Source organism: Equus quagga, chromosome 8 (genome assembly GCF_021613505.1).
Source record: "Equus quagga isolate Etosha38 chromosome 8, UCLA_HA_Equagga_1.0, whole genome shotgun sequence".
Lineage (NCBI taxonomy): Eukaryota > Metazoa > Chordata > Mammalia > Perissodactyla > Equidae > Equus > Equus quagga.
Window position 1 is genome coordinate 117,855,898 of NC_060274.1, and position 23,390 is coordinate 117,879,287.

Consider the following 23,390-nt stretch of genomic DNA (forward strand, 5'->3'; position numbering starts at 1 on the left):
GTCCCGAGCTGCGGCGGCGGCCCGTGGTCCGAAGGGCTGGAGCTCCAGGGGCGCGCAGGCTGGCCCTTGGGGTTCGCCGCCCGGAGCGGCGAGGGGATAAAGACAGCCCGGTGGGAAATGGGGGCGGGGGAGTGGAGAAGCCGCTAGAAAGCGCCCCTAACTGCCCTGGTGTTCTCTTGCTCGGTGGTGCTAAAATAAGCTTGCTCTGAGGAACTAGAAATGCTGTTCCTGCGGAGTGAAAATACTTTCTGTAAGTGATGAAAAAATTTTCCACTTTATTCGGTTGTTGACTGGGACCCAGTGTGTTTAAACCTTGGCGTTCTTCAGGAAGGAGCCAGGAAGTTTACTGCATCTTTCCACTTGTGTTTCGGGAGCAGAGAAGAGGCGTTAGGAAGGAGCATTTTAACGCAGCTGGTGCGGGGCCTGAGAAAGTGACAAAGGCACAGCTCGTGTGCGTGGCCCTAGGAGGCCCAGATGCTCCGCCTCTGAGTAAAGGACCAGAAAGATGCCCATTAGCCGAGAAGGTTTCCCAAAGGAGGCAATTTGAGCAGAGGTTGTAGGTGCTCGGCCTAGGACTCGGCAGGACTAGGAGAGCGGCCTGGGACAGACAGCGCGGGAAAGAGGACCGCGCCCTCACGGGCTGCTTGGGGACAGGGGGCAGCGAAGGCGCAAGCAGCCCTAAGGGATTCTCGGCTGTGAACCACAGAGGGCTGTCTCTCCTCATCCCAGCAGCAGTCAGCCAATGAAAGATAGACGCAGGGGGATCCCAAACCACTGGAAACCTGCCGGGCTGCGGAGGAATTGCCACTGGAAACATTTGCCACTGGAGACCTGGCCAACAGCATTCTCTTGGGGGCTGCCTTCCCAGAAGCCCCAGACAGGTGTTTATAAAGGACCAAAAATACCAGGAGCGTGTTCAGTTACGTATTCATTTGGATTAGAGCGCCTGCCTGCCGTTTGTAAGGCGCACGCCCTGTGGCCAATGAGGGGGCAAAGGAAGAAGGGAGGAGGGCAGAGGCAGGAAACGCGCTTCCTGACCTGAGCGTCTCAGAAGCTGGTGAAGGGTTCTCCCGCTGTTCTATGTCCTGGGTCATTTCCCTACTAGAAACGTTAGCGTCCTGTGCACGTAGTGCTTTACAGCGTCCGAATTGCTTTCACATGAACTATTTTATCAGGTAATCACTATAACCTACAAGACAGGCCTTATTACTTGTATTTGACCAGTGGGGGCAGTGAGGCTGTTAGTGATTGCTTTGGGACTGGAACCCAGGTGTCCTAACTGCAAATCCAGGGCCCTTTAAATTCATCAAAGGAAGGAAACCAGGCCTGCTTTATGATTCTGGTGCCCTGGGCACACCCAGCAATTAAAATAAAAACCAGAGGGCTGGGTTAATTTCTTTTTTTTCCTGAGTCATTGCTCTTTTAAATTGTCCCATTGAAACACAGGTTGGCTCTGCTATTAGACACCTATGCATGAGAAGAGATTCCATTGAGTCACCACCAGAAAAGCCAAGAGCAGAGGTGAAAACACAATGAGGGGGAGGAGGATGTCTTAGCCACCGTGGATGTCCTCCTTACCCACACCCCTCAGGCCAACTTGAGTCCCATGGCCCTCTCTATCTTCTCTCATATTGGTTGCCAACTGGAGATGCCTCTTCCTGTCCCATCGGCCGGGCTCTGCCTTCCTAAAATAGGATACACCCAAGGGGACCTCTGAAGCCTTCACTTCAGCCACTGCCAGCGTCCCAGCCCTGAGAGAACAAAAACACCCCACCCCTCCCATGGCCATGAGGACATTGCTGAAAAGAGTTCTGCTCCTAGAGGATTTGTCACTCCAGGACTCACTGTGTCTCTGCCATGGTGCCAGATAAAGTCTCTGGCCTGTTCAGCAAAGTGGATAATCCTTGGTGCTTCCCAAGGCTGAATGTCCATCACAGTCATCTGCTGAGCTTTTTAAAAATGCACGTCGCTGAGCACATCTCCAGGTTGAGATCCGGGAGGTCCTGCATGTGTGTTACGTGTTTCGTTTCGTTTTGTTTTGCATACTCTGAAGTGATTCCAATGACCAGCCAGGTTTGCAACCCACAGATGCAGAATGACTTCCATCTGAAACGTCTGAGATAACTCAAGGGTGAAATTGGTGAATTACTGGTCAAATGAGGAACGTATCATTCAGATTTTCCTACTGCCTAAGAATGTGCAGAATGACAACTCCATTCATAAGAGAGCTCAAGAGGGAACTAAACCCCTCGTGGTGGGAAAATTCTGGGTTGAATAATCTGAGACCTTAGAGGAACATAAGGCTAGGGGACTGAGATTGGGTGGGAACTTAATTTCACTAAGATGAAAGTTAAAAGTCGGTACTCTAAACAGAGATAGGGTCAGCGGCTTACATCTTACATGCCTTCTGATCAGTGGGTGCTGTTTGCTTCATTTCCATTTATCTCGCCTTACTCTCTAGACCTGCACTGTCCATACAGTAGCCACTAGCCACATGTGACTATTGAGCACCTGAAATGTGGCTCATTCAAATTGAGATGTGCTGTCAGTGTAAAATGCACCCTGGATTCCAAAGACTTGGTAAGGAAACGAATGGGATAGCTCATTAACACCTTTAATACTGATTCCATGTTAAAACAATATTTTGGACCCATTGAGTTAAATCAAATCCGTTATTAAAATTAATTTCACCTGTTTCTTTTTATTTGTTCTAATATGGCTCCTAGAAAATTTAGAATTACATATATGGCTTGTAGGGGCTGAAAACACTCTTGATCTGGGTGACAGAGATATGTGTATGTGTGTGGGTGCTGAAATGCATCAAACTGTGCCCTTAAGCTTTGTGCACTGTACTGCTGTATGTAAATAAAAATCAGTTGAAAAAATTAAAAAACAAACTAACAATGGCTTCCTCTTGCCTTTAGAGCAAAAGCTAAGCTCCTCTCTTTGGCCACCAAGACCCAGCCCGCTGCTCTACCTCACCGGATCCCATTCTCCCTGTGGCACACTGACCACCTGCTATTCAAGTGCACCTGGCTCATGTCCACCTGGGGCCATTGGCATTTGCCTTTTCCTCTGCCCGGGAGGTTTCTCCTCCAGATCTTTACTCTCATTTGCCTCAGCTCAAACATCACCTCCTTCTTCCTTAACCATCTATATCGGTTAGGATGTTTTTGGTCAAAAGAAACAAGAAATCCAAATTAACTTAAACATTGAAGGGAATTTATTGGCATGTGGAACTAAGTGGTCCAGAAGCAAATCAGGCTCCAGCCAGGGTATGCTCGGGTCCCTGGATCCTTTTCTCTGTGATTCTCTGGGTGTTCCCCTCTTCGGTGGGTCAGCTTTATGCTCATGCTAACCTCCTGTACATTAGCAAAATGGCTGCAGCAATCCATGGGCTCACATCCATATCCCATCCTGTGCGGAAAGAGACACTTTCTTGCCTTCCAACACTCAAAGGAAAGTCCTGGGCTTCACCTACCCAATCACTTAGCCCAGGAGAACCCCACATACTGATTGGTGTAACCCTGAACCAGTCACTGCTGAAAGGACCCTAATTAGGCTTAAGCAGTTAAAGCCCCAGGCTACCCACATCTCAAGGCTACCATGTATTTGAGGGATGCGGATGGGTGCTGGGGAGGCAGCCAGAAGGGTCTGCTACACCACCCTAGCACCTCAAGTCACTGTTTAGACCAGGGCTCAGCAAACTTTTTCGTTTTATGTAAAGGGCCAAATAGTAGATAATTAGGCTTTGCGTGTCTCTAAAGGGTTTGTTTGGTTTACAATCCTTTAAAGATATAAAAATCATTCTTAGCTCATGGGCCTTACAAAAAAAGGCCAAGAGCTGGATTTGACCCAACGGCCATAGTTTTCCAACCCCTGACCTAGACTGTTATGATGCTTTGGTGTCTAAATTTGCCTTGTTAATTTCTTTCCCCTGACTATAACGTCCTCTCTATGAGAGCAGGACCCATGTCTGGTCTATTTACGCTGTCTTCTTAACACCTAAAACAGTGCTGGGCACTTAGTAGATGCTAATAAGTACTCACTGGATGAATGACAATGGCAGAGCACATCAGGACCCAGAGCTGAGCTCTGACCTGGGTTTTTCTGCCCTCCCTATCTAGGGGACACAGCTGTCCCCATATTGACCAACACAGAAATGGGCAGGGCTGCTGATGCTGCCGCCCATCCACAAGGTGTCTTTATGCAAATCGGGAAAAGGTAATCCCCTCTGGCTGATGCAGCCCAGCCCCCAGGACCACCATGAGTAGGTGAGGACTGGATTGCAGCCCCCACCTGTCGCCTTGAAGGGTGTCATGGCGTAGGACACTTCCTGCACGATTGTGTACGTGGCTCTGGGGTGGGGTTCTGAGTTGGAGTTCTAAGATCTCACCTTCCTTTTTGTTCCCACACCTCGAGGGCAAAATTGTCTGCTTCTGCTCTGCCCGCTGCTTTCACTCTCTTTTCTTTCACCAGCTCCAAATCCCTTCTTTTTCCATTCCTCTTCAACCAAATAGCTGTAATTTGCATGTATTGAACTGAAATTCTCATGTGGTCCTTGGAAATGCACCTGAGTGTAATAGAATGTGGCATGGGGGAATTTGTGGTTGGGGAGAGACTTCTGTCCTATGTGCTTATAACACCTCAAGAAAGACAGTGGGAAACTAGAGAAAGGGCCAGCCAAAGTTGTCAAGGAAATAGGCAAGCTGCCATAAAAAAACAGAGTAAATATGTTGAGGGTTGTTCCATCTGGAAAGATAAAGGCTAGGAAGGAATAACATCTGTTTGATCACGAATGTTATGGTTAGGGTAGTCATGAACTCCTTTGCCAAATCCTGAACTAGAACCAGAGGGCTCTGTTTAAAGCTTGAGAGAATTATTCAGGAATAACAGAAGAAAATCCAGCTTCACCTGGTGGGTACGAAGCTCCTGGAACTCATTACCCCAAGCGGAGTGATGGAAATTCCAGCAAGTCAGGATGGAAATAAAAATGCCCAGAAACGCCCTGGAAGACTTTGCTGTTGATAAATCATGACCATTTAGTAAGGGGACTGAGAATGTCTTGGGATATCAAGATGTGCTCTTGGAGGTCGCTGGCAGGGAGCTAAACTGGTTGTTCACAGCGCTTCCCTTCATGTCTCTGGCAAGATAGAGTTCTGAGCAGGGCAAGACCAGAAGCTGAGGTCCCCACACGCCCTGGGCAGCCTGGACCATTGCGTTGCTCAGGGGAGGGGGCCTCATAAATGAAAGAGTGACTTTCCCAACGTAAGTTTCCTTAGACCAGCTATAATCTGTTGCTGGGAATCTGGGGGTCACTAAGATAATAAAATGATGTTTATGGAAACTTTACATAAATGTCTACTCTACCCAATGGGAACTCATCTGTTGTCATTACAATAGCTATCATACTGTGTGCTGTTATAAGCACTTACTCGTTTAATCCTTATAACAACACTGTAAGATGAGTACTATTATTTCATCATCCTATTTGACAGATGGGAAAACTGAGGCACAGAGAAATAACTTTTTCAAGGTCCCACAGCTAGTAAGTGATCCAGGATTCAAACTCAGGCTGACTGACTCTGGAGTACATAATTAGTACTTCCCCATAAAACCGGGGTCAAGGCCACTTCTACAATTCTGCTGAGGGAGATACTGCTCAGCTCCAGTCAAGTGTTGCCATGAAGGAGTGCAGGCCCATTGTCGCTGTATCCATTTTTTCAAGAAAAGTCATGAAGGTCAACACTGGGTTCTAGATGGAACAAATGCAGCTAAATCCAGCCTGAAGTCAGCCGGCTCCTGACTTCTGCTCTCCCCATACCACCCTTCCAGCGACATGTCTTAGGGACAGGATGCTGTCATCCATGCACAATACAAGTTACTAGTCCTGGGCTCTGGGCAAAGCAGAGACCAGCAGGACATACATATGGAAGGACCTCATGAGGCAAAGGCTCAACCAGCCAGTGCTCCTGGGAGGAAGACAGGGCTGGCAAGGAGGCCAGGCCGCAAGAGGATCTTGGTTCAGCTTCCTGTTCCCTCCCCAGAGCTGGGGAGCACCCAGGAGGAGAGCAAGGTCCGCCCAGCCCCTGGGAGCAGGAAGTGGGAGAGAAGGCCACACCTGGGCACACGACCCTTAATCGCACAGGAGCCCCACCCCTCATAAATGTGGCTGAGCCAGCGTCCTGGATGCTGACCAAACAGATTACAGCAGCTCCCTGGAGGGAGGCCAGCAGAGGGGCGGAGGCTTCCTCTCCCCTACGGAACACAGTCTCTAATCCTCACAATTTCCCTTTTCACAGATGAGGAAACTGAAACACATGCTGAACAGGGATAAGGAATTCGGTCACGGTCACATAACTGGTAAGTTTCAGAGCTGGGCTTTGACCCTGAGGTGGACGCTGTGGCCTCTGCCCAGGTTCCCATTCAGGACTGATGACAGTTTATAGCCAGTCCCTTCCCAGGAATAGCCCTGCCTGAAGGGAGCTGCCTCATCCAACATCCAACACTAGCCCCTTCCTGGGGGCAGCCCAAATCCAGCTCAACCATGTGGATTGAAATCCCCACCCTGGCCTCAGATCGGGAGGACTCTGAAGGGCCCTCCTGTCTTCAGAGCTCCTCACGGGGTCGAGGCCCGGGCTGCATTGCATTTCAGCATCTCCCTCTGCCCGGTCCTGCTTCCCTCGCTCTCACAGCTGCTGCTGCTGAGCATACTCCAATAAACTCTCCACACAGAAATCTCCCTCTTAGAGTTGGCTCTGGGGCATCCTGCCTATGACACCTGAACTCCCCACCCTTATGAAACGCTGCCTCCCGACCTTGCACTTGCCAGGATGCAAAAACTAAGACTCCAAACAGCGGAGGGGGAGACAGCCCAGAGGTGAACAACAGCAGGAAGTCACCGCCACTGCCAGCCTGGAGGGGTGGAGGGGTGCGGTGTTACCTGAGCCCAGGGATCACCCAGCGCAGGCTGGAACCACAGTGCGTCACAGCAGATCTCTGTGGGAGAAACAAAAGCCCTGACTGGAGACCTCCTGAAGTCAAGAGTGGGTGGGTCAGCCCTGGCGTCTCCCTTCCTTCCTGCTTGAATTTTATGACTATAGACTACTTATAAGCACAAGGAGTTTATACATAGGCTTAAATTTGCACATATTTAGGTAATATTAAAAATGAAAAAGTTTGAGTCAGTTCAGGGTGCATGAGAAGCATTTCTGTAGAATGATAAGGCCCAGCCCCTGCCATCCACACCGGTGAGGTCCAGAGTTTCGATTGCTTTGATCCCTTCTGGGTTGGGGATGGGTAGCCTAAAACAGCCCTGAGAGCCAGAGGATCCTAGAGCCAGAAAGGGTGCTCGAGGTTTTCTTGTTCACCCGCATTCTACCCTGGCCCGAAAGCTCTTTAGCAAAACTTGGACAACTCATCCTTTGGAGGGGCCCCATAACTGTGGAGTTTTGGGGGATGATCACTCCTGGGGATTACTGTCACCTTTGTAATCTCAACCTAGATGGGTGCTTGTGTTTGTGCTTATGTGTGTGTGTGTTTGTAGTCTCCACCTTTGTAGTTCACGTGAGAATGGTTGTCTGTGTGTATCTTTTAAACTTTAGAGGAATCATTGGCATTGATAATAGATAGAATGTGAATATATTTGATTTGTTTACATAGGGAGGGAAAGCTCCTCTGGCCTGTCCCCAGGGAAGGGAAACATGATCCAACGGAGAGATGAGGACCCAGAAGCCTCACCTGTTCCTGTTCCGAGGCGGCAGGCCCAGCCCTGGAAACAGGCTCTGAGCAGCTGCCATCCCAGTTTCCTGTTTTGCATGGGCTGGGACCTGGACAGAAGGCACATCTGCTTCTGTTTATTCTTCCTCTTTATCTTACTGGGTCCCCACCTATCTCTCCCTGGAATACCCCTCACCACCCTTGGGTACTCAGCTACCTTGCCCTGACCTGGGCAAAGACCCAAGGAGGGAGAGGGTGGGAGAGGACAGGCCTGAGACTTGGGTTAAGGCTCCTTACTAAACATGGCCCCAGGCTTAACTGGACCCTAAGGTCAAGGTGGAAAAGGAGAAAATGGGGAAAAGTCCAGCAACTCTCCTCCTAAGAAGGAAAGCAGAAAGCTGGCAGGTTGCGAGGAGCGACCTTCGCTCTAAGTGAATGTAATTACAGTTAAATTTCAGATTACACCTAGGCTCTTAACTACAACTGGAAATTCCTCTTGGGAGGAGGAAGTTTTCTCTCATCAAGAGATAATAGAGTCACCCGTCCTTGAACCTGGAACAGTCAGTTTTGTACAGGAAGAACTTTACTCACATGGGGCCTCTGCGATCGCATAGGGCACCTTTGGGCAGATTAGAAACAGGGACCCCTTCCTCCCAGCAGTCACAGCCCTTGACTTGGCAAGTTCCCCCTTCGCTAGCACCCTGGGACGGCGATGAGAACCAGAACACAATTACATACTTATAACAGCTCTCCTCTCTTCCCCCAGCCACCCCTCTCGTTAACCTAGCCAGCTTAGGCTCTGAATAGACCATCTGAGAAGCAGAGAAAAATGCTTGTAGCTATGAGAAGCTTGAAAGGCTTTTAACATTAACTTGGTCCAAAGTCCCTGCTCCAATTCATTCCATGATAAGGCTCCTGGTTGAGTTGTAAGAAAGCTTTCTAATCACATTCCAGGCTGACACAAGGTTATCCTAAACTGTGATTATTGGCAATTTAGAATTAAGGAGAAAGGTACCAGATTTCTCAACGATTTCTTTCTTTAAATTTTGCTTAATGCCTATCATCTTAAAGCATGGCTTTTGTTCTTTTTTACAAAAAAATTGTAGACATTATAAAGTTCAGTTCTCTTAAGGAGTTTTCTCTTTTTCTAGCAAAAGTGGCAATTGAGCACGGTGGTTGCAAGCTTGATTTTGGAGTCAGAATGATCTGATCCAATTTTAACTCCTCCACTTGCTAGCTGAGTGGCCTTGTGCAATTTACTTAACTTCTCCACACCCTGGTTTCTTCATCCGTGAAATGCGGATAAGTAAGCGTATCTGCCTTAAAGAATTAGTATGTGACGTAAATGAAGTGATGCACAGGAACAGTGGCACAGTGCCTGGCACACAACATCTAATGAACATTAGCGACTATTAAGTTTATTTTAAGTGGATAAAACTAAAGCAACCTCTAAATACAGGTGTAATCTGTATTTATGGGTAATTGAGAAGGGTGACCATGTTTTCCGTCCCTTAGAGAAATGGCTGATCCCAAGTCTGGGGCAGGAAAGTGAGCCTGGGACATCAGACAGTGCCAGAAGATGAGGAAGTATTCAAAGACATAGGATCTAGCTGGAAGTAAGTCTTACTGGCCAAATTTGGAACAATTTTAGCATCAAAATGAATAATAACTCAGGCTGGCCTGGTGGTGCAGCGGTTAAGTTCACACGTTCCCCTTCAGTGGCCCAGGGTTCGCCGGTTCAGATTCCAGGTGTGAACTACACACCGCTTGTCAAGCCATGCTGTGGCAGGCGTCCCACATATAAAGTAGAGGAAGATGGGCATGGATGTTAGCTCAGGGCCAGTCTTCCTCAGCAAAAAGAGGAGGATTGGAAGCAGATGTTAGCTCAGGGCTAATCTTCCTCAAAAAAAAAAAAAGAATAATGACTCTACAGATATGTGTTGCTTAATGACAGGGATACGTTCTGAAAAATGCATTGTTAGGCAATTTTGTTGCTGTGTGAACATCATAGAATGTGCTTACACAAACCTACGTGGTATAGCCTACTACACTCCTAGGCTACATGGTACTAATATTATGGGACCACCACCGTATATGTGATCTGTCATTATGTGGCATGTGACTGTAATTAGTAACACAATGAATAAGACAAAATCCACGTGTCCATAGTGATATTCAAAATAAGAGGGAAAGGAAAGGAAATATCAGCTAATAAAAATGGGAGAAATGATAGAAATTAGAAATCACTATTCTGCAGCCCCCAATAAAATAAGTGATTTAGGCAAAGATTATCAATAGAACCATTGGACAAAAGAGTAAGAGAGAGTAAGATATTCACATGAGGTTAAAGTATCATGTGCAGATGACTTTCAAATTATCGCAGGGAAAAACTCCCCCTCAATGGAAAGATCTGGTGATCACCCTATTAACCAAGCAATGGAACTGAGCATCGCTAATAGTGCAACATTTATGTATCTTCTGAGGTGATATAATCCAAAATACTCAATACCACCTATGAATTATTCCTGCCAAAAATGATTAATATGAATCTAATCAAGCCTCATGACCCATGTTCTCGTTAACAGGAAATATGGGGATAGAGGCACTAGTTAAATTTCACCAAGAGGACTCAAAAAGACAAGTTCACAGTGTGAAACACACGGTAAGACAACTGTCTGCTCTCTCCTTGACCAGACTTTAGTCAGGCTCTTTTGAACCCTCTTTTGACTAGGTCTCAACCTTGGTCCCCAGCCTGTCTTGGGCCTTCCCAGGCCAGTATTAGCAAGAATCCTGCTAAATCATCCCTCCACCCTTGATATCTGATCGCCCCTGATACCTGATCAAGTTCCTCATCCCCCGCTCTTGATGTCTAAGCCCTTGACCTGTCTTTAGCAAGAATCCTATTGGGGCAGTTTGGCAAGAGTCTCCCTACCCTTGATGTCTCCTCTTAGTACTTTTCTATCCCCTGACCCCCTCAGCCTGCTCTTTGCCTCTAAATCCCCACTTGTCCTTGTTGTATTCAGTGTTCAGCCTGATCTCTCTCCACTGTTGCAATAATCTTGAATAAAGTCTCCCCTATCATTTGAGAATATTTTTTCTTTAACACCTGGACTCTTCAAAAAGTTAATGTCATTTAAAAAAAGGTGGATTACTTTAGTATAAAAGAAAGTAGAGAGACGTAACAATCAAACGAATATGAAATATCTTGATTGGATCATGACCAAAATGAAAAAAAAATCTACAAAAGATATTTTGAGGACAATTAGATCCCTTTGATCATGGATTGGATATTATAGAATTATCGTTAATTTTCTTAGGTGTGATAATGGTATTGGGTTATGAGAAGAATGTCCTTACTCCTATGAAATACATGCATGTTGGTAACACCTGTATTTAGAGGTTGCTTTAGTTTTCTAGAACTAATGTAACAAATTATCACAAACTGGTAGTTTACAACAACAGAAATCCATCCTCTCACGGTCTGGAGGCTAGAAGTCTGAAATCAAGGTGCCAGCAGGGCCCCGCTCTGTCTGAAGGCTCTAGGGGAAGACGGTTCCTCGCTTCTTCCCAGCTTCTGGTGGTTGTTGGCAATCTTTGGTGTTCCTTGGCTTGTGACAGCATTAACTCCAGCCTCTGCCTCCATCGTCACATGACCTTCCCTGTGTGTCTCTCCATGACTTCAAATCTCTCTCTCCTTATTAGGACACCAGTTGCTGTATTTAGGGCCCACCCTAATCCAGTATGCTCTAATGTTAACTTGATTACATCTGCAAAGACCCTATTTATAAATAAGGTCACATTCAGTGGTATCAGGGGTTAGGACTTCAAACTATATTTTGGGGGAACATAATTCAACCCACAGCAAGAGTGAAATGTCAGGATGTCTGAAATTTACTTTAAGATGTTTCAGCAAAAATGTCTCTGGCACCATCTTCCTCCTTCCCTCTTGCAACGTCTTCACCTCCTCTAGACACTCAGTTCACTGAACTTGCCCTTTTCCCTCGTCCTCTCCCCAGGCCTCTTCCTCTGAATGGATCAGAATGTGTTCCTTTAAATTTAAGCCTTCTGAGGATCGAAAGGCTAAACCCTTAATTTCTTATACTTCTTGGATTAAACATGAAGGCGAGCCATTGTCAAAGATTTTCCCAAAGTAACCGAACATGCTCACAGATTTGCTGAAGCATTTAATATCGTCACTCAAAGTTATCAACCTGGTTTCTCTGACTTCTATCAGCTAGTTCATATGCTTGTGGGTGAAGGCCAGGCCCAGCATTGGCTGAAAACTGCAAATTGTGAAAATCCTGAAAGGTCTCTAGAATTAAAAGCAGGACGCCAACCTGCTAACCTGCCGTATGATTAGGCTCGGACAATCGCTAGGTGACTTCATCCAGTAATTCCTAGGGTTTTCCCAAAGCCTGTTGATTGGAACAAAATTCAATCTCGTGCACAAAAACCTGATGAACCTGTTTGTGACTATTACAATCAACCTCAGATTGTTTTTAAAGAAAATACTGTTCTTCCTTCAGAGGTTGATTCCACCCAGGGAAATTTTAACTCTATTAATGGGCTGATCTAGGAGCTTTCCCTTCCAGGAAAAAGGACCGGGATGGAATGGGAAACTGTCCACTCCAGATTTAGTTGGCAAACCAACTCTCTCACACTCTAGATGAGTTACCTAAAAGAAAGACTTAAAATTCTTAGTCTTCAACTCCAGCAAATGAAGGCCCCTAAATGAAACCAAAAACCTCCTAGTTTCTGTTATTACTGCAAAGAGCCGGGACATTGGAAAGGAGATTGTTGCAAACGCAAGTGCTTCAGGTGCTTTCAGCCCTCTAACGGGCCTCTCCAGTGTCCTCAATGATGGGGCTCTGAGGAACTGCAGGGGCTCTTCCCAGCCCTCCCTCTCAACTGGCTTAGAGAAGCATTTCTCCAGATTGGAGATGAATCTCTTTCTGTCCTGACACTGGAGCCACACTCCTGGTGCTCAACCCCACTATGTAAAACAGCCCTTCCTTGAAGTCCTACGACAGTTCAAATAGTGGGGGTTTCTAACAAACCTCAAAAGGCTCCTGTCTCTGAACCTGTTCCCTTTGGTTTAGGCCCTTTGAGAGACTCATATCCTCATCTCCTTAGTTCCTCCACCCCTATTCTTTCATTAGGCCAAGATTTCTTGGAAAAGTATCATGCCAGAATTCCTTTCTCCCGAAAGGGGGAAATAATTCTGGAATTTGATAGTAGCCATCGAAACAGCCAACCATAAGAATTAAATGATCCTTTGACATCTTTTATTTGCTCCATCTCTGACGGTTCTAGAGCTGATGCTGGAAACACTAACCATATTGAATCAGCTACCACCCTCCTTATAGGAAAATCTTCAACTGATATTGATAAAATTCACAGCGCATCTCCCATCAAGATTCAAATAAATTCCTCAAAACCTCTGCCAGGGATTAATCAATATCCTATAAGAAGCCCTTCAAAGTATAAAGCCCATAACAGAGGATCACAAGGTTCAAGGCCTCATTCTCCCTTGTACTAGTCCCTGTAATACTCCTATTTTACCTGTGAGAAAACCCAAGGGCTAAAGGTGAAGGTTTATTCAGGACCTCTGAGCAGCAAACAACATTATTATCCCTCAACACCTCATTGTACACTTGACTAACATCCATCCCCACTGGAAGCAAATTCTTGACTGTGATTGATTTATGCAGTGCATTCTTTGGTGTTCCAGTTGATGAAGGCAGCCAATACCTTTTTGTTTTCACTGGGGAAGGAAAACAAGTCACCTGACAGCAATGCCTCAGGGTTTTACTGAGACCCTGTTCTTACTTCTCACAAATCCTGAAGGCTGATCTGGATGATGTAAAGCTCCCTACAGGTTCTACTTTACTGCAACACGTGGGCGATTTGCTTCTTTGCTCTTCCTCTCGAGCCTCCTCACAAGAAGACAGCATCCACTTGCTACAGCTTTTAGTCTTAAAGGGACACGAAGTGGCCAGGGAAAAATGGCAGTTTGCCCAAACCCAGATTCGATATTTAGGGCATCTTATATCAGAACAAGGGCTACCCCTAGATCCAGATAGGCTTCATCGTGTCCTCATTTTCCCCAAACCCAAAACTAAGTGTCAACTGCAAGGTTTTCTTGGGCTAGTTGGTTATTGCCAAAATTGGATTCCAAATTTCTCTCTATGGCCACACTTCTGTATGTTTTATTAAAGAACAACAACTCTGACTCAACTTTATGGGAAGAACAGATGACATAGCCTTTAAGGCCTTAAAGGAAAGTTAGATGACACCTGCCCTTGGACATCCCAACTATCCGATTCCCTCTTTTCTTCTCGTATATGAAAAGGAAGGGAATGCCCTTGGGGTACTCACCCAAACACGGGACCACCGTCGACCCACAGGGTATTCTAGCCAGCAACTGGACCCTGTGGCACAGGGATACCCTCTTGCCTTAGAGCCATTACTGCCCCTGCCCTTTTGGTCAAGGCCAATGAGAAAATCATTATGGGATCCCCTTTAACCATTTTTGTACCTCATTCAATAGAAGCCCTGCTGAATTCTCATTACACTCAATTTTTCAGTCAGCCGCCTCCCCTCCTATGATATCCTTTTGTTAACTGCTCCTCACATAACTGCTTTATGTTGTAATAAGCTTAACCCTGCTACTCTTCTCCCTTCTGTTACTGACGAAGTCCCTCACGGCTGCTCAGTGCTGACGAATCGCCTCCTCAGGATGATCTGCAGAAAACTCCTTTGGGTAACACTGGCTTCTTATGGTTCACTGATGGTTCCTATTGGAAAGGTGACGAAGGCAAATACTGTGCTGGGCACACTGTTGACTCTCCTTTTGATGTCATTGAGGCAGCAGTTTTACTTATGGCTACTTTGGCCCAACAGGCTGAACGATATACTCTTACATAGGTTTGTACTTTAGCAAAACTGCCAATATTTATACTGATAGTAGATATGCTTTCAGAGTAGCTCATGATTTTGGAATATTGTGGAAGCAACGTGGCTTCCTTACTTCTAGGGGAAATAAAATTTAAAATGGCCCCTATGTTCAGGAATAATTGGATGCTATGCTTTTACCTGCTGCTTTAGTTATTACTAAATTGTAATTGTAAACTTGACTCTCTGGAAGATAAAGGAAATCACCTTGCTGACACTTGCACAAGAAATGTAGCCCTTAAAGGGACCAACAATAGCCAAACTGCTGTCATTTCCCCAAATGATAACTTAGAAAAACTGGTTAGAGAAGCTCAACAATTGGCCTCAAAAAAGGAAAAGCAAGATTGGAAATTCAACAGTTTTTGGTTTGATAAAAAAAAAAAAAAGCTCTGGTTCAGACCAAATAACAACTCAGACCTACCAAGAGTCTAAAATTCCCACTCCTATCCACTGTGTCTGCATTAAACCATTAGACTACTGACAAAATGATAGCATTCATGAATCAATTCTGCCCGGGAAACATTAATAAGGCCACAAAAAGTGCCTATCTCACTTGTCCCACTCGTCCAAAATACAGCACAGGGAAGCCTGTTCATATTGCTTCTGAACAATTTAAACTGCCTAACAGACCATGCAAGGTTTGGCAAATGGATTTTAGACAAGTTCCCCCATCTCGTGGATATAAATATGTTTCAGTCATGGTCTGTGTGTTTTCTCAGTGGACTGAAGCCTTCCCTTGCAGACAGGCTACTGCCTCCTCTGTGGTGAAAGGCCTTTTGGAAAGGGTTATCCCTACCCGGGGAACTCCTCTGGAGCTTCATAGCGGTCAAGGAACCCATTTTACTGGTCAGGTAATTTGACAAGTCTGCGTTGTTTGGCCAGTCTTACAACGTTCCCACTGTGCTTGCTGCACAATCCTCTGATCTAGTTGGATGCACTAACTGCGTTATTAAGACTCAGTTGGCAAAACGTGTAGAGACCCTCCAAATACCTCAGCCAAAAGCATTGCTGTTGGTCCTTCTAAATCTCAGAACCTCTTCCTTTGGAACTCATAGACTCTCACCCTTTGAGGTAGTCACAGGACACCCAGTGCACTTGGCTCCTGCCTCTTTTGACCCACAGCTGAAAAAAGGAGGTATATTTCAATACTGCAAAGATCTAATTGCTTCTATTAAAACTAACCATGTTTTGGTAGAGCAGTCCTTTCACAGTGCGCTCCAGGAAGATGAAGATCCTCAGCATCACACCTTGCAACCTGGAGATTTCATCTATCAGAAAAGACCCCTCCAGAAGGATGCTCTTCAATCTCACTGGAAAGACACTATCAGGTACTATAACTAATCCTGGCGCCACCAAGCTCCAGGGAATAGACTCTTGGATTCACGTGACTTGCCTGAAGGCAGCGCCCAACCCTGACTGGACCTGTACATCATCTGGGGACTTAAAAAAGATTTCCCGAATTGAAGCAGATGACATCTGATGAGACAGCTTTCCCAAGATGTCCAGACCATGCCTGTTAGAAGGTTGGTGGCAAACTTTTGATGATGACATAACACTTCAGATGATCTCCCGTGCCCATGATCTTGATAACATGTGGAAGGACTTCAGATAAAAAGTCCTGACAGTTCTTCCTTCTACCCCTCCTTGTTACTCAAATGGGACCTCAATAGGTTTCCAATCTATGCACTTTCCCTCTGACACGGGACACAACACCCAGGAAAAAGTCCTTCCTGGCTTCGAGAGACAAAAGCCTTTTGAAACCAAAAATATCTGGCTCTTGCTCAACAATGCTTTCAGAAAAAGATCTTGATCAAAAGGGGAAAATGTGGAAATTAATAAACAGAAACCTCATTAAAATGGAGTCAGGAGGTCAAAAGGGGGAGCTCTCATGCCCTACTTGATAGCAGAGCCCAACAAGAAGAAGAAAGATTTCCTCTTCTTGATCACCAAGAAGTTCAGCCAATTAGAGACTGTCACAGCTCAGCCAATAAAAAAAACACTACAGGGGCCAGCCTGTGGCTGAGTGGTTAATTTCCCATGCTCCACCTTGGCGGCCCAGGGTTTTGCTGGTTTGGATCCTGGGTGTGGACATGGCATCACTCGTCAGGCCATATTGAGGTAGCGTCCAACACGCCATAACTAGAAAGACCCCCAACTAAAATATACAACTATGTACCAGGGGGCTTTGGGGAGAAAAAGAAAAAATAAAATCTTTAAAAAAAACAAAAAAACCTACTACACTTTGAGCTCCCTCCAATGGACCCTTTGTTTACAACAGCCCCCCCAACTTTCTCCTCCCCTTTATGAAAGACTTCCTCCTCCCTTTGCTGCTGGGCCCTGGAGCCTGGCTTGCCATGGCTGCAGACCTCAAATTGCAATTCTTTGCTGATCCTGAATAAACTCATTTTTGCTGGAGAAATAATTGGCTGTCTATTTGTTTAAGGTCAACAATGTGTTCTTTTGAGAGCATAAATTTATATAAAATTAAATCAACCAACACAACACACACATACACACACTCACACAAAGATGGCAAGTGTGTCAGTGAACACCAATCAATGTAACAATGTCTAACAATTTATTGTTAGTTATATATTTCACAATAGGGAAATATATCCGAAGTAAATTTAGTTCTCTTAAACATCAATAGGCTTCAGCTAGGATTTTTTTTTTTTTTCCGCTGAGGAAGATTTGCCCTGAGCTAACATCTGTTGCCAATCTTCCTCTTTTTGCTTGAAGAAGATTTGCCCTGAGCTAACATCTGTGCCAATCTTCCTCTATTTTGTATGTGAGACACCGCCACAGCATGGCCACCAACAGGAGGTGTAGGTCTGCACCCAGAAACCAAACTCAGGCCACCAAAAAGGAGCAGGCCAAACTTAACCACTAGGCCACAGGTCCAGCCCTGAGCTAGGATTTTTTGATCCCTTTCTCTGCTCTTATCTCTCTTGTGAATGTACACTTTTTTTTTTTTAAGTCTCTTTACTCACATTTTAGTGGGGTTTTGGGACTAGGCCAAGGCATATGCGCATGTTCAATCTGCTGTGTTTAATGAGAAGTCCTCAGAACTCACAGCTTTCAACTCGTTTTATTGAAGTAGGCTTCCTCATGTGAACCTAGTTCCGATTTTGAAATGGAAGTCAAGGAGGAATATGACTTGATTCACATAGTTTGAAGACTATTTTCTAAAAATGCTTTTGGCCTGTGTGGTTAAGTCTGAATTATCAGTCTAAGTATAATTGTCTGGGCATCGTGTGTGGACTGTGTATTCACGGCTCAAACCCAAAGCCTCAGCCTCCTCCCTTCTGATGAAACACCAGTTCTCGTGAACAGAAGGTTCCTCTTCTCTCACCCTGGAATAAACAGGAAGGTCTCTTGGGGCTGTGGCCTTAGGGCTATAGCCCTGCCCCTAATTTCTTCAGACTCTTTACTCGAATTGAGTCATTGCAACATCACACTCAGCCAGCTGTCTCAGCACAAGAAAAGCTTTGCTGTGGTATGAGGTTTTGTGGGCTGCAAGCTACATCTAGGTCAGCAAATTAAACTCCACAGTGTGGTTACTGAGTCCAGCTTCATCTAGCTAAAGGGCTGTCTGATTTCACCCCCTGGGCATTGGCTCTCTGGTGCTTGGGATACAAGGCCCCTCTGCGGGTGTTGAAGGTACAACACTTTAGGCCTAAACCACTGGATGACGTATACCTAAAATCAGAATCTTATTTTTGCCACCAGGCTTCCAGGGTATGTGACAGTAACAATACTCCATCCCTGTGGACGTGGACATTTGTGTGTGTACTAGAGACAAAGTGAGGAGGTGGAGAGGTATTTCTTTGTTCCTCAGTTTCACCTACCACTTGTGTTTCTTTCCTGCCATGTTGACCCAAACACGAGCCTTTTTTCTCAGTTCCCTTTCATCGAAATTTTAAAGAATGATTTTACAACAGATGGCCAACTCATCTACTCAGATAGGGTTTTACAAAGGGCAATGTCTCGGTGGGGTGCACTCACCCTGGTTCAGGAACTGGGTCTCAGATTTATAGTGGATAAAGCCCTCAGAGACTCAATCATGTTAAAAATTCAAAACAACTCAGCAAATATTTATGCAGGGGTCTGTTGCTTTCCAGGACCCTGGAATACAGACGTGAAAACCAGAGTTGCTACCTTCCAGGAGCTCTTGGACTATGGAGGAAGACCAACATCCTAGTGGATGGCTACATTTCTGACTACCCAGCACTCAGTCATACTTGTAGTAATAGTCCCCCAAGTTCACCCTGGGGAGAACCCCTCCGTCATCCTCTGTCTGTGTGCTTTAAGTGGAACTGAATCTACTCCAGCTCTAGAGCTGGAGTATAGACTCAGGCCTGGCTGCAGTGATTGGTTTAGAGGTGGCCATGAAACCTAATCAAAGCCAATGGTATGCACGAGGTGTTTGCTGATACTGTTCGGGAAGAGGTACTAGATATTTTTTGCTAGGATTGCTACCAATAAGGATGATGTGAGCCTGAAGTTACCAGAAGCCACAAGAGAAAGCATAAGAATGAGGCCAACACAGCAAAAGACAGATCTGAATGAAAGAAAGAAACTGAGCTCTTTGTTCAGGCCATCTTGATGTTCCATATATTCCTAGACTTTTCTGTTAATTGTCCCAATAATTATTTTTATTTGTTTAAGCTAATTAGTTGGGGTTTTCTGTAATTTGCAACTAAAATAGCTCTGTGTAGTGGGTTGAATAGTGTCCTTCAAAAATTCACATCCACGCAGAACTTCAGAATGTGAAGTTCTTATTTGAAAACAAAATCTTTGAAAATGTAATTAGTTAAGGACATTAGAATGAAATCATCCTGGATATAGGGTGCACCCAAACCTAATGACTGGTGTCCTTACAAGATGAGGAGAGGACAAAGAAACATACAGAGGAGAAAGCCATGTGAAGAGAGAGGCGGAGATTGGAGTCACGCTGCCAAAGGCCAAGAAACTCCTGGAGCCGCCGAAGCCAGGTTGCAGGCTGCCAATTTCTTGCACCCACATGTGGCAGACAGCAGAGCAGAGGAATCAAGCTGTCTTATGACTCTTCCAAGGGCACTAATCCCATTCATGAGAGCTCCACCTTTATGGCCGCATCTAATGCTAATTACCTCACAAAAGCCCCACCTCCTAATATGATCACATTGAGTGGTATGTAGTTTTAGTTTCAAAATGTGAATTTTGGAGGACGCAAAGACTCAATCCATAACAGGGCCCAACCTCATAAACTCATCTAAAACCAATTATCTCCCACAGGCTCCATCTCCAAATACCAACACACCAGGGGGTTAAGGCTTCAACACATGAATTTTGGGGGCACACAAACATTTAGTCCGTAGCACATGTTTTCTCTCTACCAGCCCACAGCCAAATTCCTCTTCTTATAAGGACACTATCCCAATGACCTCATTTAACCTTAATTACCTCTGTAAAGGCCCTACCTCCAAAGACAGTCGCATTCCGAGGTACTGAGAGCTAGGACTTCCACATAGGAATTTGAAAGGACGTAATTCAGCCCAAAACCCTACTCTGAGCCTCACAGAATGAAGAGATTTTTCCAAGTCTGACGTTACTAACCCCTCCCATGCCTGCAATACATTCAAGGACCCTCAGATTCATCGTGTCCACTACCCCCACCCTCACTCCCAGAAATTTATTATTACAAAATGTCCAAACATATAGAAAAATTGAAAGAACATTACAATGATCACCCATATGCCCACTACCTAGATTTAATAATTGTTGATATTTTGCCATTTTTGCTTTATCTATATATGTGTAGATATACATTCAAATTGTTTTTGCTAAAATTTTGAAAATGTTTTAGAAATCATATTTCACCTCTAAATACTTCAGTATGCACCTCCTAAAAATAACCACAGTGCCCTCATCATGCCTAAGAAAATTCACGGTAATTTCCTAATATCATCTAATTTCCAGTCCATATTTAGATTGCCCCAAGTATCCCCAAAATATATTTCATAACTCTTTTCTTACAGAACCAGAATCCAAACAAGGTTCACAAATTGTATTTGGTTGTTATGTCTCTTTTATTCCAGAATAGTCTCCCCCACCATTTATTATTGTTACATTGACTTTTTAAAGAAACTAGGTTAGTTGTTTTGTAGAATAACCCACATTCTTGATTTTTCTGATTGTTTCCTTGTGGTGCCATTTAACTTGTTCCTCTATCCCTTTATTTCCTCTAAACTGGGCTTTTTCAACTGGTGTCCCTCATCTGAAGCACAAAACGTGGAAATATTGAATGACTATTTATACTAAAACCACTCTGTATTCATAGGGGAGAAGTTAATTCATTACATACAAAGGATGCTGTGATGGTTAATTTTATGGGTCAACTTGACTGGGCCACAGGGTACCCAGACATTTGGTCAAACATTATTCTAGGTGTGTCTGTGAGGGTGTTTCCGGATGAGATGAACATTCAAACGCGCAAACTGAGTAAAGCAGAGTGCTCTCCCTCATGTGGGTGGGCCTCATCCAATCAGTTAAAGGCCTGAATAGAACAAAAAGCTTGACCCTCCAGCTAGTAAGAGGGAACTCATTGACTTGATTTCCTTGGAGTTCAGATATCATTTTTTTCCTGCCTTCAGACTTGAAATGAAACATCGGTTCTTCTTAGATCTCGAACCTACTGGCTCTCAGACTACAACTTACACCATCAGCAATCCTGGGTCTTCAGCTTGCCAGCTGCAGATCTTGGGACTGCTCAGCCTCCATGATCGCATGAGTCAGTTCTTTATAATAAATCTTGATACATATATATATATATATGTCTATAAAGATTTATATATATACATAAAAGATATATATATATTTAAAAGAGTTATATATACAAAGGATTTATATATGTAATATATTTATATTTTTTATATAATATATGTATTTTATGTGTTTTTAATATATAATATTATAAATATTTATATATTATATAAAATATAAATATATAAAATACATTATATTATATATATTATACATAACAAAAATTTATAATATGAGATATATATAAATCTATATCTGTATCTATATCCTATTGTTTCTGTTTCTCTGGAGAATTCTGACTAACACAGATGCCTTAGGTCTTTCATGAGTGCTTGTGTCTTTCCCAGAACCCAGGTTGAGAAATTAGGGTGACTGAATTAAGGTTAACCATGCGGGGCAAGAGCATTTCATGTGACATCAGGAACTCCGTAATGTGTTGTAGTTCCTCTATTAATGATGCTAAATTTGGTCACTTGATCACAGATTTTTATTTTATAGTTATTTTTCTCCCTTGTGATTAGCAAGTAATTCCGTGGGGTGTCATTTTGGCACCATGCAAATATCCTGTTTCTCAACTAGTTTTCACCTAGTGCTTTTGTGCTCCTTGATAATCCCTGCCGGAATCAACTGTTTCTTTGGTTGTCCTCCCAATAATTTAAACTTAAGAAAGTTTACCCCTCAAAAGGCTGCAGCTGAACATCCAGGAATTAGTGTATGTGGCAGGATGAGGCAAAATCTCTTAGCCTTAGAAGCCTTTCTCTTTCCTATGAATCCTCTACTTTTAAACTCCTCAGCCTGTGGAGGTGGCCTGGCTGGTTGGTTTCTGGTGCCTGGAAATTAAACACTAGGAGAACATTTTGTTATCTTTGGTTGTGGTGCCTGGAAACAAGAATCAGAACCATTTGTGAGGGTGGGTGGAGGGGAGGGGAAGAGCAAGGTGAAATCAAATAAACTATATATCTGAAAGGAAGAGCAGGACAAGCTGAAGAAACCACCTGATGCTGAGGTGAAGACCCCAGCAGACATGAGGCCCTCAGGGAAGGTGACACGGAGAAGCCCCTGTCGGAGAACTAGTAGAAGGGTGATCATCTGCCCTCATTCCAGAGAAATCTTTTTTAAGGTGGGGCTTCTCTGTTCTCCTAGCAAATGCTTGCTGGAGGAGAGTGGGGTGGGGGAGAAGGGGCTGTCCAGTGGGCCAGGCCTATTGAAAAGGGTAGGAACTCCAAAGGATGTCAGAGGATTCAGGATCCGGGTGTGGGACAGGTTGAACTCACACTACACTCTATCCAAGCAGAGAGGAAGGTTAAGGTCAGAAGCCATGGAAGGTCAATAACTCATGTGCCAGGTAGGAGGGACTTGGCAGGAATAGGAAAGAACCAGTGGAGGTGATGACAGAGCCAAGCACTGAATAAGGAGGGAAAGCCGCGGTTCTCGAAGGACTTCTGTGAAGGCGGGGTATCCAGAAAACCACAGCTTCTGTGTGCAGGCCAGGAAGGAGTGAGCGATTCCAGGGGCTCCTAGGCAGGGCAGGGACCCCAGGACTCCCGCCCCACCTCTCTCCCATGGCCCACACCACACTTGGAGTTGCAGGACCCCGGGAAGTACGTTTGTGGAGCTTGCGAGAGTCTGGCTCTGCTCCCCCGGAACTCCAGGTTCCTTCTGGCCCTTCATGGGCCATTTTCCCAGTAAGTGCTGCGGGAGCTTCCTGCGGCGTTTCCCCATTACCTTAGCATTTCAGCACCTGGAAGAGATTAGTGTCACTGGCAAACCTGGAGAGCTCATTGTGCACTTCCTCTTCAATGTGATTTGTAAAAAACCGTTGAATGAGATCAGTTCCAGCACCTTCCCCAGAGATCCATGTAAAATCTACAGAGAAGTGTCCATTTATCACTACCCTGGGGTTTCCTGTTTTG